General features: G+C 52.3%; 1 protein-coding gene and 1 long non-coding RNA gene across 5 annotated transcripts in view; one reads left to right on the plus strand and one right to left on the minus strand.

Moving 5' to 3' along the window:
- CHST11 (carbohydrate sulfotransferase 11) overlaps window positions 1-12,836 on the minus strand; it is a 264,903-nt gene that overhangs the window by 169,094 nt on the left and 82,973 nt on the right. The window lies entirely within an intron of this gene.
- Window positions 3,199-4,341, plus strand: LOC147578938 (uncharacterized). 2 transcript variants are annotated; one of them, XR_015253381.1, is made up of 2 exons: window positions 3,199-3,324; window positions 3,823-4,341. It is a non-coding gene; the product is annotated as an uncharacterized LOC147578938 (long non-coding RNA). The 2 variants fall into 2 exon arrangements; XR_015253382.1 differs by lacking the exon at window positions 3,199-3,324 and adding an exon at window positions 3,464-3,488.

Here is a 12,836-nt window from a genome sequence, read left to right on the forward strand (position 1 = left end):
ACCAACTGCGGAGCGCCCTAATTAGCCGTCCCCCTGGGCCCTGGCGTCCTCACCCTTTCCCTCTGTCCTCCCCCCCCCACCCCAGTCCCTGCTGCCCGCAGACCCCCTCCAGGGCTGGCGCCAGGGAGTCCTGCTACTGGGGCAGAGGCATTCTGAGCCCCACACAGCACACAGTAGGCAATTTACTAAAGTCCTAAAAAAAAAAAAAAGACAGGGGCCGTACAGGGCAGTCTCTGGAGTCCCTTGCAGGATGGGGGTTAGGCGCATATCCGCAGCTGGTTCTAAGTACTGACGTTATTTGCCACCGGGAAGCCTCAAGTCCCCACCATCAGAGCCCCCCACCCCCAGGGGTGAAAGACAAACATTTTGTTGTGGGGAGGGGTCGAAATACCTTGGCAAAAGGATCACGGGTTCCCATCGTGCACAATCCCATCCTTAGGCAGACTTGGGGAGAAAGTGGGTAGGATTCGACGGCGCTTAACGTGGAGAGGGAACTAGGCTCCAAAAGCCTTGAGCAGTCAGGGGTGACAGGAACACCATCATAAAAAGAGCAGCTAAATCCTTTGCACACCCGCCATCTACGGGGACACCATGATTCAGGCTTCAGAAACACCACCTCGCTGAATCCTCTCCACAACACTGTGAAGTGAGTACTATCATCTCTATGGTACAGATAAGAAACTGAGGCACTGAGAGATTCAGTGACTTGCCCAAGGCAACACACGGTGTTCGTTCATTCCTTCAAGGTATGTTTATTTCACACGTGGCTCCAGGCACCAGATGGGGAGCCACACAGCTGCTGGGCTAGGATCCAAACCTAAGCATTTGGATGCTAGAACATAATGCCCCAGATGGGCCCATCTGCAAAGGGAAACACTGTGTCCCCTGAACCAGAAGGACACACAGAGGAGGTCCCCAGGGGAACCAGGCCCAGGCCCACCCTGCGTTGGGGTCTGCTGCTCAGTGGAACTGCAGAAAGGAGGGGAGGCTGCAGGGAGATCCGGTCCCGCCGGACAGCATCCCTGGAAGGCGGGATCTCCTTCCTGTCTGAGCCAGCCTCGTCCTCAATGCCGCCTCAGTGTCTCCATGTATAGGGTCTCAGATGACTGTTCTGAGAACTTCCTCCACCCTCTCACCTCAGTAGCGGCCCTCTGAACCCCTCATGCAGCAGGTAACCAGGACCTGATGAGAGACCACTCTACGAGGTACGTCCGCCAGCCCCCGGTACGTCCCAAAACCCTAAAGAGCCCACACTGTGTCCTTCCTGACCCACAACCCAACAGCCATCGGAGAGCCCCTTATATGTGCTAAAACCCACCAAGAACCAACATCCACAGAGGTCCCACCAGATCCAGAACACCACTCTCACCAGGCCACACCGAGCCTAACACAGCTGGGTTTCTACGGTGCCGATTAATCATGGCAAAAGTCAAGTTCTGGGTAGCTAGAACAAGCTGGAATCCAACTTGTGGAAGAAGAGAATATTATCATTGAATAATACGCGTCAAAAAGCAGTGGAGATAATCAAGGCAAACAGAAAGGTCTTAAGCTTGTGATGTGATTCAGGGAGGGCAAACGCAGGAGAAACACAAGGACCTCTACGGTTTTTTAAGGAGCACAGAGTCCCACGAGGGAGTGTGAAAAGGGTTAGAATGGAAGAAACAGTAGCTAACACTTTGAGTGTTTACTTCATGCTAGACATGGTCTAAACAAATTAGATGCTATCGACCCATTTAAACCTCACAGGCACCCTCTCCAAGGCGTATTGTATTACTACCGTGGCCATTTTACAGACGGGGAAACAAAGGCACCAAAATGTCAAGCAAATATAGAGTAGAGAGCTGGAAATGCCTCTCTAGCCCATTCCGTGTTTCCAGAAGGCGCCAGAAAGCCGACAAATGCTCAATTGCCGTACACTAACACTTCTCTTGCCTGTCGGAGGTGTGAGAATTCACAAAGCAGTGTCCCTCCTCATGCTCAAGTAGGATGTCCAAAGATGGGGCCTTGATACAACTTAGCTGTGTGACCCTGGGTAGGCCAGGCAACCTCTCTGGTCTTCCGGCATCTTCCTCTGTGAGATAAAGGTTGGACTCAGTAACGCCCAAAGTGCCCTTGAGCTCTGAAATTCTGCAGCTAAACCAGGATATACAATAACCTTTCACTGGGTAATTAATTTGATATCATTCAGAAATATGCAAATGTATCTGAATTCTGAACCCACTAAACCTGACCAATTTCCAAAATAATAGGAAAGCACAGTCACCGAAGCCAGAGGAGACTTTTAAAGTTCTGCTCTGATCCAGAAAGGGCCAGAGATGGGCAGACCCAGACAGACCAGAGAAGACTCTGGCCCCTGCGTGGGCCCTGTGTTGCCTCTTGTCAGAGTGACCACGGAGCAAAGGGAAGACGGCCTCATTTTCCCCCAGCACTCATGTGACCCTAAGGCACTCAGAGCCTGAATCCCATGCTGATTTGTTATTTCCAAATGACATTCATCCACCTGAAGCCAGGGCCCCCGGTCCTGCCACTCTACCTTCCCGGACAGGTGACCTTCTCAAGTCACCCCCTGGGCCGACTTTCAAAGCCCACTGCTGCCCATGGATTCTATTCTGTACAGATGACACCACAGCAGACTGTCAGGAAGAGCCCAGGGCCATCCCCCCCATCAACAGACTTCCTGGAAATGAGGCCCCGAGAGCCGAGAGCTGGGAGAGAACAGAGGAACCAAAGACTGAGCAGCATGCAATAGTGAGAGTACGTGCTCTGCGGTCCCACAGATCGGAGTTCAGATCCTTCCTCTGACCTAAGCCTCAGTCTCCCCAGCTCAAAAATGGGCCTTAAGATGGGGCATACCTCATAAGGCTGCTGAGGGGATTCACCGGAACTTGTGCGCGTGAAGAAGCACGACGGCTGTCGCTGAGCAAGCATTCAATGACAATCACAAGAAAACAGAAAATTCGGGAAACTGTTTCTATAAGATTCCAGCAGAGTAAAATCATGTCCAATTCAAGCTGCCCGTGACCCATGAATCATTTCCATTTCAAGGTCCAGAAACATCTTTTATTGGGCTGTGGCGGGGACGTGACTTGTCCCCCCCAAAATGTGATCTCACTTCCTTACACAGGATTAGAAACGGAGTCGGGCACTCGGGCATCTACAATAATCTACAATGAAGACTACAGTTCTTACGTTCCCTGGCGGAGAGTAGGTCACGTGACCCAGTTCCAGCCAATAGCACACGAGCAGGAGCACCGTGTCAACTTCCAGGACAAGCCAGCCCTGGAGGACAAGCGATATGGCGGAGAGCCATGTTGGACCACACAGGTAAGGTCGACTACAGAGCACCAACATGGAAGGAATCTAGGCCTCTGACACCATGGAACTACCACAGCAGCCCATGGCAGGACTGTTGTGAGAGACGAACTTCCGTCTTCTATAAGCCACTGCTATTTGGGGAACCAGTCAGAATTATACCTCACAAGTACCAGGTGAGGTTGGTAAAGTTATCTTACCCGTCTCATAGTTGGGGGAAAGGCCCACAGAGAAGTTAAGTGATCTGTTCAAAGCCACACAGCCCCACAGAGTGTCTGAGCTCCCATTCTAGGGGTCTTTTTCCAAGTTACGGGACACTTCCATTCCAGGCTCTGTCCCCCAAGGAACACCGCTGATCACAGCAGATTTCAGTTCGCAACAAATTCAAAGAGCACCTGTTAATACCCCGGCATTCTTCAAGTCCAAAAGACACAGGATGTATAAATTGTAGCCCCTGAATAGAAGGTCTAACAGAAGGGTTATAATGCAGGATCGATGCCTTCCTTTCAGATAGTGGTGACCGTTTATAAAAGGTTTTCTTCTGCATTACGGAGTAGCACAACAAGGACACCAGCTGCAGATACTAAGCTTGGAGAGGACAAATGACTCGTCCAAGATCAGTTGGTACGGGGCCAAACTGGAACGAAAACCTTACCTTCCTCTAAATGCGAGTCCTGGTGACTTTCCTGCTACCCAACTGGAAAGCACCAAATGTAACAGGTACTGCCTGCTGAGCCACCCCAACCTACCCCGATTTCAAGATGCATTCTTGGTGCTGATCCTTGTTTACGAGCACAGTAAGTCCCACCGATGGCGCAACTGTTTCTCTGCCACATTGAATTCCTAAGGCTAATTCTAACAGCTATACCTTTCTGTGTATGAACCGTGGATAAATGTAGAATGTTGAGTAGAATGACATGAATACAACTGCCCTCTTTTTTCAAGAGTAGTTCAGTTTTCTAAAGGCCTTTGATGAGCATCCAGATCACCGCTAACCTAGCTTGTAAACAATTAAACCTTGACCTTGAAGACTCTGGTTGATCTACCCCTTGCCTGCCTCTCCCATCCCACTCTAGCCATACCATTCCTCTAACATGGCAAGCTCATTCCCACCTCTGGGCCTTTATCCTTGGTGTCCCTCTAGGACTTCACATGGCCCCCTCCCTCACATCCCTTAAGTGTCTACTAAAAAGCCACCTCTCTAAGCCAAGACAATGTTCCTATCTGTGAGTTCACAGCTGAGAGGAAGATGCCTACAGAGGTGTCCAAGGCCGAGGGTGCTAGAAGAGAGAGTAGCCACCATGTTCCAGAAGCAGGGAGTGCTTCCCCACCCCCACCCTCCTGCTTGACCCTGAGGAACCACAGAACCACATACCCACCCACCCCCATCCCACCCCTCCCAGCGGGGAACCCAAACTTGTGTGATATAAGCCCTGCTCTCAGCCACATACTGTCCACTCGCAGGAGACGAGGGTTCTGCACTGACACCGGATGGAGAATCTAATTGCACGGTTTCTTTATGCTGAGTATGTGACTCTCCTGCTTAGGAAGCGGTCACCCCACACAGAAGCTTAAAACCATTAAAAAAAAAAAATAGTTTGTCCGGGGGTGCCTGGGCGGCTCAGTCGGTTAAGCATCTGACTTCTGACGTTGGCTCAGGTCGTGATCTCACCATCTGTGGGTTCGAGCCCCGTATGGGACTCTGTGCTGACAGCCCAGAGCCTGGGGCCTGCTTTGGACTCTGGGTCGCCCTCTGTCTCTCTGCCCCTCCCCTGCTTGCACTCTGTCTCTCCCTCTCTCAAAAATAAACAAACATTAAAAAAAATTAAAATAAAAAACTACTTTATTTTTTAAATTGAGATATAATAGACATACAATATAACATTAGTTTCCGCTACACAACAGAACGACTCAGTATGTGTAGATAGAGTGAAATGATGGCCGCGATTAGTTAACGTGCCTCAAAAGCTACGAGTTCTTTTTTTTGTGATGAGAACCTGTGCGATCTGCCCTCTTAGCACCTTTCTAAGGTACCTTAGCCCCTGTATTATTAACTACAGTCAGCATGCTGGACACGACATCCTCAGGACTGAGTTGGTTTTTAACCGCAAGTCTGTCCCTTTTCACCGCCTTCCCTCATTGAACCCACCGCCCCACCCCCACCTCGGGCAACGACATGGAAAAATTTTTGAAAAGTCTCTATTAGAGATGCTCCTGGCGCCTGAGGCCTTGGCACGAAGAGTTTCTGGGTAAAGAAAGGTTGACAGCACAACGGAATTAATTTCACATACTTCGGGAGGGGGGTGGGAGGCAGACAGGGGACAGGCATGACAGCTCCCAATCTGCAGGTGGAGGGACTGGGTGCTTTGTTTCCAGAAGTCACGCCATCAGACGCCAAGGCTCCGGGAGCCCCTGCGGCCCCAGCTCTGGCAGGCCCACCAGCTGGGACGTGTCAGGTCTTCCTTTTATTCCCTGAAGCTGCCGAGAAAGACAGAAAGGCGGAGGGAGCTGCTCTGTGAAAGCAGAGACTAAAATATTGATGAGGGACAGTAATTGCACATCCCCGTGACAGGAGGGCAGGAGCCACCGCCATCCGGGGAGGGCTCGTGGGCTCGTCAAAGCGGGTCCTTTCCTGGCTGCAGAAGGAACCTCATGCAGAGCAGCCCTGGGCCCGTGCACAGGCCCTCGCTCCGCTCAACCACCCTCCCTGCTGTCATGCCCCGAGCCAACGCCACCTCCCCCGGGAAGCCCTCTGGGACTGCCACAGCCTGCGCTCCTGGAATCCCAGGAAACCTGCAATGTTAGAGCCAGGAGGAAGCTGCGAGATTAAGCAGTCCAGTTCCTACATTCTCTGGGAGACAAACCCCAAGGGCCTGGGGCAGAGAGACCTCATGGACTTTTCTCCCCGTGCTCACTGGTGCTCCTAGGGGAAGTGCTCCCTTTCTCTCTACGGACTCCCCCGATTCACTCAGCGAATGTTCTCTCCCCTGTGCCCTCCCTTCAAGGGCGAGCTCTGCCAACTCAGCTACCTACATCCCTCTCCATCCTCCCCTGCCTCTCACCCCTCTGCCAGTGCCTGGGCTCGGCCCGGCTCGCCGCAGGGCTGTTAGGTAAGGCCCATTGTGGCGCCCAGAGCCCCTCTTGTCCCTGCCCTACGCATCCTCCTCCCAGAGCTCGCAGTGCCAGCCTGACACCCACATCCCCGCTTCAGATGCTTCGAGAGCCAACCCCCCCCCCCCCACCTCCATTCCTAGTCCAGGACTGAGTTCAAAGTCCGTGGCAGGGCCATGGGCCCTCCACAAGCCGGCCACTCCAACCTCAGGGGTCCGAGTTGTGCATGTACCCTACCCCCTCTCTGCCTAGTCCTGCCTCACAGCTGTCTCCCCTACTGTGGGCTAGCTTGTGCTCCCCTAAAAAGATATGTCCAAGTCCTCACTGCTGGGTACCTCTGAATGTGACCTTATTTGGACAGAGGTCTTTGCGAACGTAATGAAGTTAAGACCGGGTCATACGGGAGTAGGGTAGGTCCTAATCCCATGACTGGCATCCTTATAAGAGGAAAATTTGGACACAGGAATGCAGAGAGGGACACAATGTGAAGACAGAACACACAGGGAGAATGTCATGTGAAGACAGAGGCAGAGATTGGAGAGATGTGTCTATAAGGATTGCCAGCAGTTGGCAGAAGCCAGGAAAGAGGCATGGAAAAGATTTTCCCCCGGAGCCTCCAGAAGGAATCTTGATTTCAGACTTCTAGACTCCAGAAGTGTTAAAGAATACATTTCTGGGGCGCCTGGGTGGCGCAGTCGGTTAAGCGTCCGACTTCAGCCAGGTCACGATCTCGCGGTCCGTGAGTTCGAGCCCCGCGTCAGGCTCTGGGCTGATGGCTCAGAGCCTGGAGCCTGTTACCGATTCTGTGTCTCCCTCTCTCTCTGCCCCTCCCCCGTTCATGCTCTGTCTCTCTCTGTCGCAAAAATAAATAAATGTTGAAAAAAAAAAAAAAAAGTTTTAAAAAAAAGAATACATTTCTGTTGTGACAGGCCACCCAGTTTGTGGTAATCTGTTCTGGTAGCCCTAGGAAAGCAACCCCCCCCCCAACACCTAAGCTCCAGAACCATGGAGAGCCCTCCCCTCTGGCCCTCTTTCGACCTCTCAGCTGGGGGCCACGGAAGAGAGGGGCTTTGGAAAGGAACATGTGCTTCTAATCTTAGCTCCAGCACCCTCGTGGAACAGGTTCCTTGAGGTCTGTGAGTCTCAGTTTCCCCTCTGTAAAATGGGGCGCCATGCTCTCCGGGGTATTATCGGTGATATATGCTTAGCTAATTTGCACAGAAGAGAAGTAAGCATCGATGCTATTGCCAGGACTCCTCTTTTCTGGGACATCTTCCTTGTCCCTCCAAAGCTCATCCCAGGAAGGTCCTCCACACCCTGCACCTCTGGGACCCCGGCGAGTGGAGCCAGCCCTGCCAAGGATCCCAAGTCAGCCTTTGGAAGTGCTCCCCCCCTCCCTGTCTCAGGAACCCCTCCTCTCTGGGGCAGGGCTCCTTTCCCGCCCAGCAGGCTGAGAGGGCCCTGCACCTCCTGCCCAGAGAGGAGCAGGGAGGCTGGGGTTCCCCAGAGACTTCCTCTGTGAGCCTGCCGGCCCCCAACCTGTTGTTCTTGAGGACAGGCCCCTTGCCAACACCATCTGCCTCAGGGACAAGCTGTTTAATGGAGCGAGAGTTGGCTCCAGGGAAGACAATGAATTTTAATGCTTCCGGACACAGCAGTCACATAGAATCCAGCCTTCCAGGCCTGGTAGTGAGGGACTTAGAGTTCATGGGTCCCAACCCCCTCCTCCACACCTGAGCTCCAGGTGGCTGGGCGACCTGTCCAAGGTCCCACAGCCGGTTAGTGGCAGTTAGTTCCCAAACTAGGACCAGCTGTCACTCTGAGTCCTATAAAGAATAGCATCATTGATAAAAGTTAAAAATATACAGAGAGGAATGGGGCACCTGGGGGGCTCAGTCGGTTAAGCGACCGACTCTCGATCTCGGCTCGAGTCATGATCTCATGGGTCGTGGGATCCAGCCCCTGCTGGGGATTCTCTCTCTCCCTCTCTCTCTGCCCCTCCCCTGCCCACCTGTGCACTCTCTCTCTCTCTCTCTCTCAAAATAAATGAACATTACGAAGTATATATGCGAAGAGGAAGGCAGGGAGTGAGAGGGAAAGAGGACAAGTGAGAGGTGGGTACCACCCGTCCAGAAAGTGAGCAAACGATTTTTTTCTGGGTCATTCCAGATTAGTGGAATTTAACCCATAAGTCTAACAAGTGGAAACCCTATTACAAAAATATATTTCCCTCTCCTAGGGGTCAAGGCCTCCTTACTCTACTAATCTTTAGTCCCCATTCTCCCACAGATACTCCTTTCCATTGGGTCCCTTAAAAGGAAGGGACAACGACCCTGATGTAGTGATAGCAAAGGAACAGTTTCCCTGCCCTCCTCTAGACAGTGGGGCACAAGGCAAGTAGAACCTGAATTATTACCTGCCTCTGTAACGTGGCCGGGATTGGAGTTTCCTATCCCAGATGCTCAGCATTAACGAAACACATTGAGGATGAACCTGAGATGGCCCCACGATGACACTGAACACTATGTGCCTGACGGCACGTTGAACGAACAAACACATCAGCGACTGAGTGGACAAATGAATGAAATAGACAGTTGTGATCACAAGCTTAGACCCTGGATTTCCTAACAATTCAGTGGCCCACCTCCCAGCAACCCCAGTACAGCCTCAACTCGAGCCCCTCCTACTGCTAATTCTGTATGGAAAAAAAACCATGCCACTCAATGTAATTGACTGACTCAGGATCGAAGGTTCTCTGGTTTTGAAGCAAGCCCACAGGAACCCTTAACAGAGCCACGTGGGACCAGCACAGGAGGACCCTCCAAGAGCAGCTAGGCATTAAGGCAACCTGGTTAAGTCATGGAAGCTTCCATTAAAAGAGAGCCCTGGGCAGAAAAGCCCGTCTCCGAGATTGAAACAGAGCTGCTCTAGTGGGAAAGGGCGCAATGCTTCCTTCCCCAATCCCCCATCCTGACCAGGAGCCCCTGAGATTCCTCTGTGGCACCCCAGCTCCCTGGCACCCAGGTGAAAACTCCTGCTCTTGTCTCAGGCAGCAGAGGAGATGGAAGGTGAGAGCAAGGGACTTACTGTCAGTCATCATCAGGAAGAGTGGTGCCAGTGCCAGAGCCCGTGCGACCTTGCTCCTGGTCCATTCTCATCTCCAACCACTGCACTGTGACTTCTGGTCAGTCACACCCATCAAAAAGGGCACCTCCTCAACAGCACCTGGTCCCTTGCACCTCTGTGCACCTGCACATGCTGTTCACACTGCTCAGCTTTTCCCTCCTCTCCCACCCGGGGCCCCTCTTGCCTCTGTGGTGGACAGACTGTAAGGTGACCCCCCTCGACGACCCCCAAATCCTGCTATTTACAGCCCTGTGTGATCTCCCTTCCCTCCTGAACATGGGCTGGCTTAGCATCTCGCTTCGGGGACAGTGAGGAGACATCACTTCTGTGGCTATGTTACATAAGATATTACTTCCATTTTGCCATCACTCTCTCACCTTTGATGAAGCAAACTGTCATGTTGTGGTCTGTCCAATATAGACGCACAGATGGCAAAGTACTGAGGGCAGCTCCAGCCCATAGACAGAAGGAACTGAGGTCTTGTGTCCGAGAGCCTGCAAGGAACCAAACCCCGCCTGCAACCACATGAGCTTGGAAGCAGATCCTTCCCCAGTCAGGCCTTCTGATGAGACCCCACCCTAACCGCCATCTTCATGGCGGCCTGTGGGAGATCCTGAAGCACGAGACCCATCTAAGCCGTGCCCACGCTCCTGACCGACAGAAGCTATGTAATGATAAATGTGTGCCGTCTTAAGCTGCTAAATTTGTGCTAATTTGTTACAAAGCATTGATAACTGATACACTGCCCAGAGGAGTTACTACTTGCCTTTGAAACTCAGCTCAAAGGGCACTTCCTATGTGAAGCCCTCCCTGAAAAGCTAGGCATTCCCTCCTAAACCACCACGGCCACCACCATCACTGTTTTCGTCACCTTGGTCGTCACAGCTAACATTGCTCGAGGACCGACGGCCATGCCAGGTACTGCGCTTGGTGCCTTATATCTATAGTCATAGTGGGGAGAGGAATCCTGATGATTTGTACACACATGAAAAGTCTGAGAAACTGGTCTACATCACCCAAAAAAGTGCTTGTTGAATGAATGAACGAACACCCTGCAGATCAAATTTCCAACTTCAACTGCACCCCTCATCAACCCAGACGGCCTCCCCAACCCAGGCGGCAGGGAGGGTGTTAGCTTCACACCCTGGAAAGCAGGCTGACTGAAAGGAGACCATCAGCCCACCTCAGGGTCAAGTCACCCAAATTCCAGCCCCCTTCCACCTCCCTGCTTCCCCACAGCCTCACCAGGGAGCTCCGGATTCCATTACTGGTCCCCAAAAGGCTATCAAACCCACACAGCTTAGCTAAAAATACCCTTCACACTCGTTGGGCCTCCCCACCATTAAATCACCTCGAGGAATCTGACAGCTAGAATTAGCAAAATATGTAAATCCAGCCTTTCCTTACACGGGGTACCCGGCTAAGTCACGCTGGCACAGCACAGGCCAGGAAACAAGGGGGGGTCATGTCATTTCCTCCTGCGAGACCTCAAAGTGACTGAAACTGGGTGATTCCAGGAACACGAGCAGGGTTTTCGTGACGTGGAGCTGAACTACTTCTAACAATCAACAACCAACACATGCTTGCAAAGCAAGGCGACACTAGACAGGTCATCTCCCTGCTCCTGGCCCCTCCTCCGGGAATCACGGGAACCACACCGTCAGCCCTTGGAGCTCCTAACACCTACGTGTGGGCCTATGAGATGCCAGTCTGACCCCGCCCTTCTCCCGGGTCCTAATGTGACAATATTTGTGCGGCGTGGAGTTGAGTGTTCATCTTTCCCGTTGAAAGTCTGTCCAAAAATCGTCTTTGTAAAACTGAGAACTGTTTTCCTCTCTTCACAGAGCTTTCCCCAGTCTGGGAGGAAATGCCAGTGAATCCCAACCCACACTTCAAGGTAGTAGAATAGGCTGCTTTTGCAATAAGACCAAAGCCTGAAAATTGCTGAGAAATAAGCTGTAATCGGTCTCAACTGGGCATTGTCGGCACTCACCGTATTATCCTCTTTACCGAGACTATTAGAAGGATGAAGGAAATAAGAGAAGGAAAGCTTTAGCAAAGTCCTGGAGGGGAAGTTAACCTGTGGCTGGCCATCCAGCCAACACGGGTCATGCCAACGCCGTGTCGCTGGGAGTTCCGGGGGCTGCGTCATCCAGGCAAGACTAGTGATGTCATTAAAGTGACCTGAAGACATTCGCTGCCTCCTTCACCCCTTTGATTCACCCCCACATCACCACCAATAGGATAAGAGGGGGTCTGATGACCCCTTTTGGCTTCACTCTAATTTCCGGCGGGGAAGGGCCTCGTAGCACGATAACGCATCGACTTTTACAACGCACCATCACCCACACTGGCAAGCGACAGGTTTCCGTTCCATCTCTGACCCCTTACAACAGCGACTGGCAAACGGTGGCCTGCGGGCCCAATCCCTCCCTGGCCCCCTGTCCGCTGTTGCAAATAGTTGTACTGGAAGACAGCCATGCCCATCCACCCACTTTTCACCTGTGGATGCACTTGTTCTACAACGGCCTGCACGACTGAGCAGTTGTGACAGACAGCGTGCGCCGCCCCCACCCCCTTCCAGAGCCCTAAAATGGTTACTCCCCGGCCCTCAAGAAAAGGTCTGCCCACCCCGGCCTTAGAAGAACCAGCAATATTCACGGCGGAGTAAAAGTACACGGTATTTTCCCTGCCGTGTAAAGAAAGACCAAAGCATTTGGCTGGTGACTGACTCTCCAGATCTTGCGAGACTTAGAGTCTAACTTAGAGCACTGCAGACTTTACAACCCAACAGGACCGACCAGGTGGGACGATGCCAGCTGATCCAAGGGAAAACACGACAAATAACAAAGGACCAGCGCTGCTCGTCTGCCGCGGGTTGTAGGTTCTATACAGGAAAAGCCCAAAGGAACTGTGACTTCAACCCATGCTCCCCTGGGTGTCGGCTCAAAAATGGCTGAGCAGGTGCCTCTTTTTTTTTTTTTTTTTTTTTGATGTTTATTTATTTTTGAGAGACGGAGCACGAGTGGGGAAGGGGCAGAGAGAGAGGGAGACACAGAATCCGAAGCAGGCTCCAGGCTCCGAGCGGTCAGCACAGAGCCCGACGCGGGGCTCGAACTCAGGGACCGCAAGATCATGACCTGAGCCGAAGTTGACGCTTCACAGACAGAGCCACCCAGGCGCCCCCTGAGTGGGTGCTTCTAAATCGGTTTACAAACAGTCCAAAGGGGTCAGTAGGGATCAGCTCTGACTCCCAGTGTGCACTATGCAGCCCGCTGAGAGATAAC

This window comes from Puma concolor, chromosome B4 (assembly GCF_028749965.1).
Source record: "Puma concolor isolate L17-30 chromosome B4, mPumCon1.1.hap2, whole genome shotgun sequence".
Lineage (NCBI taxonomy): Eukaryota > Metazoa > Chordata > Mammalia > Carnivora > Felidae > Puma > Puma concolor.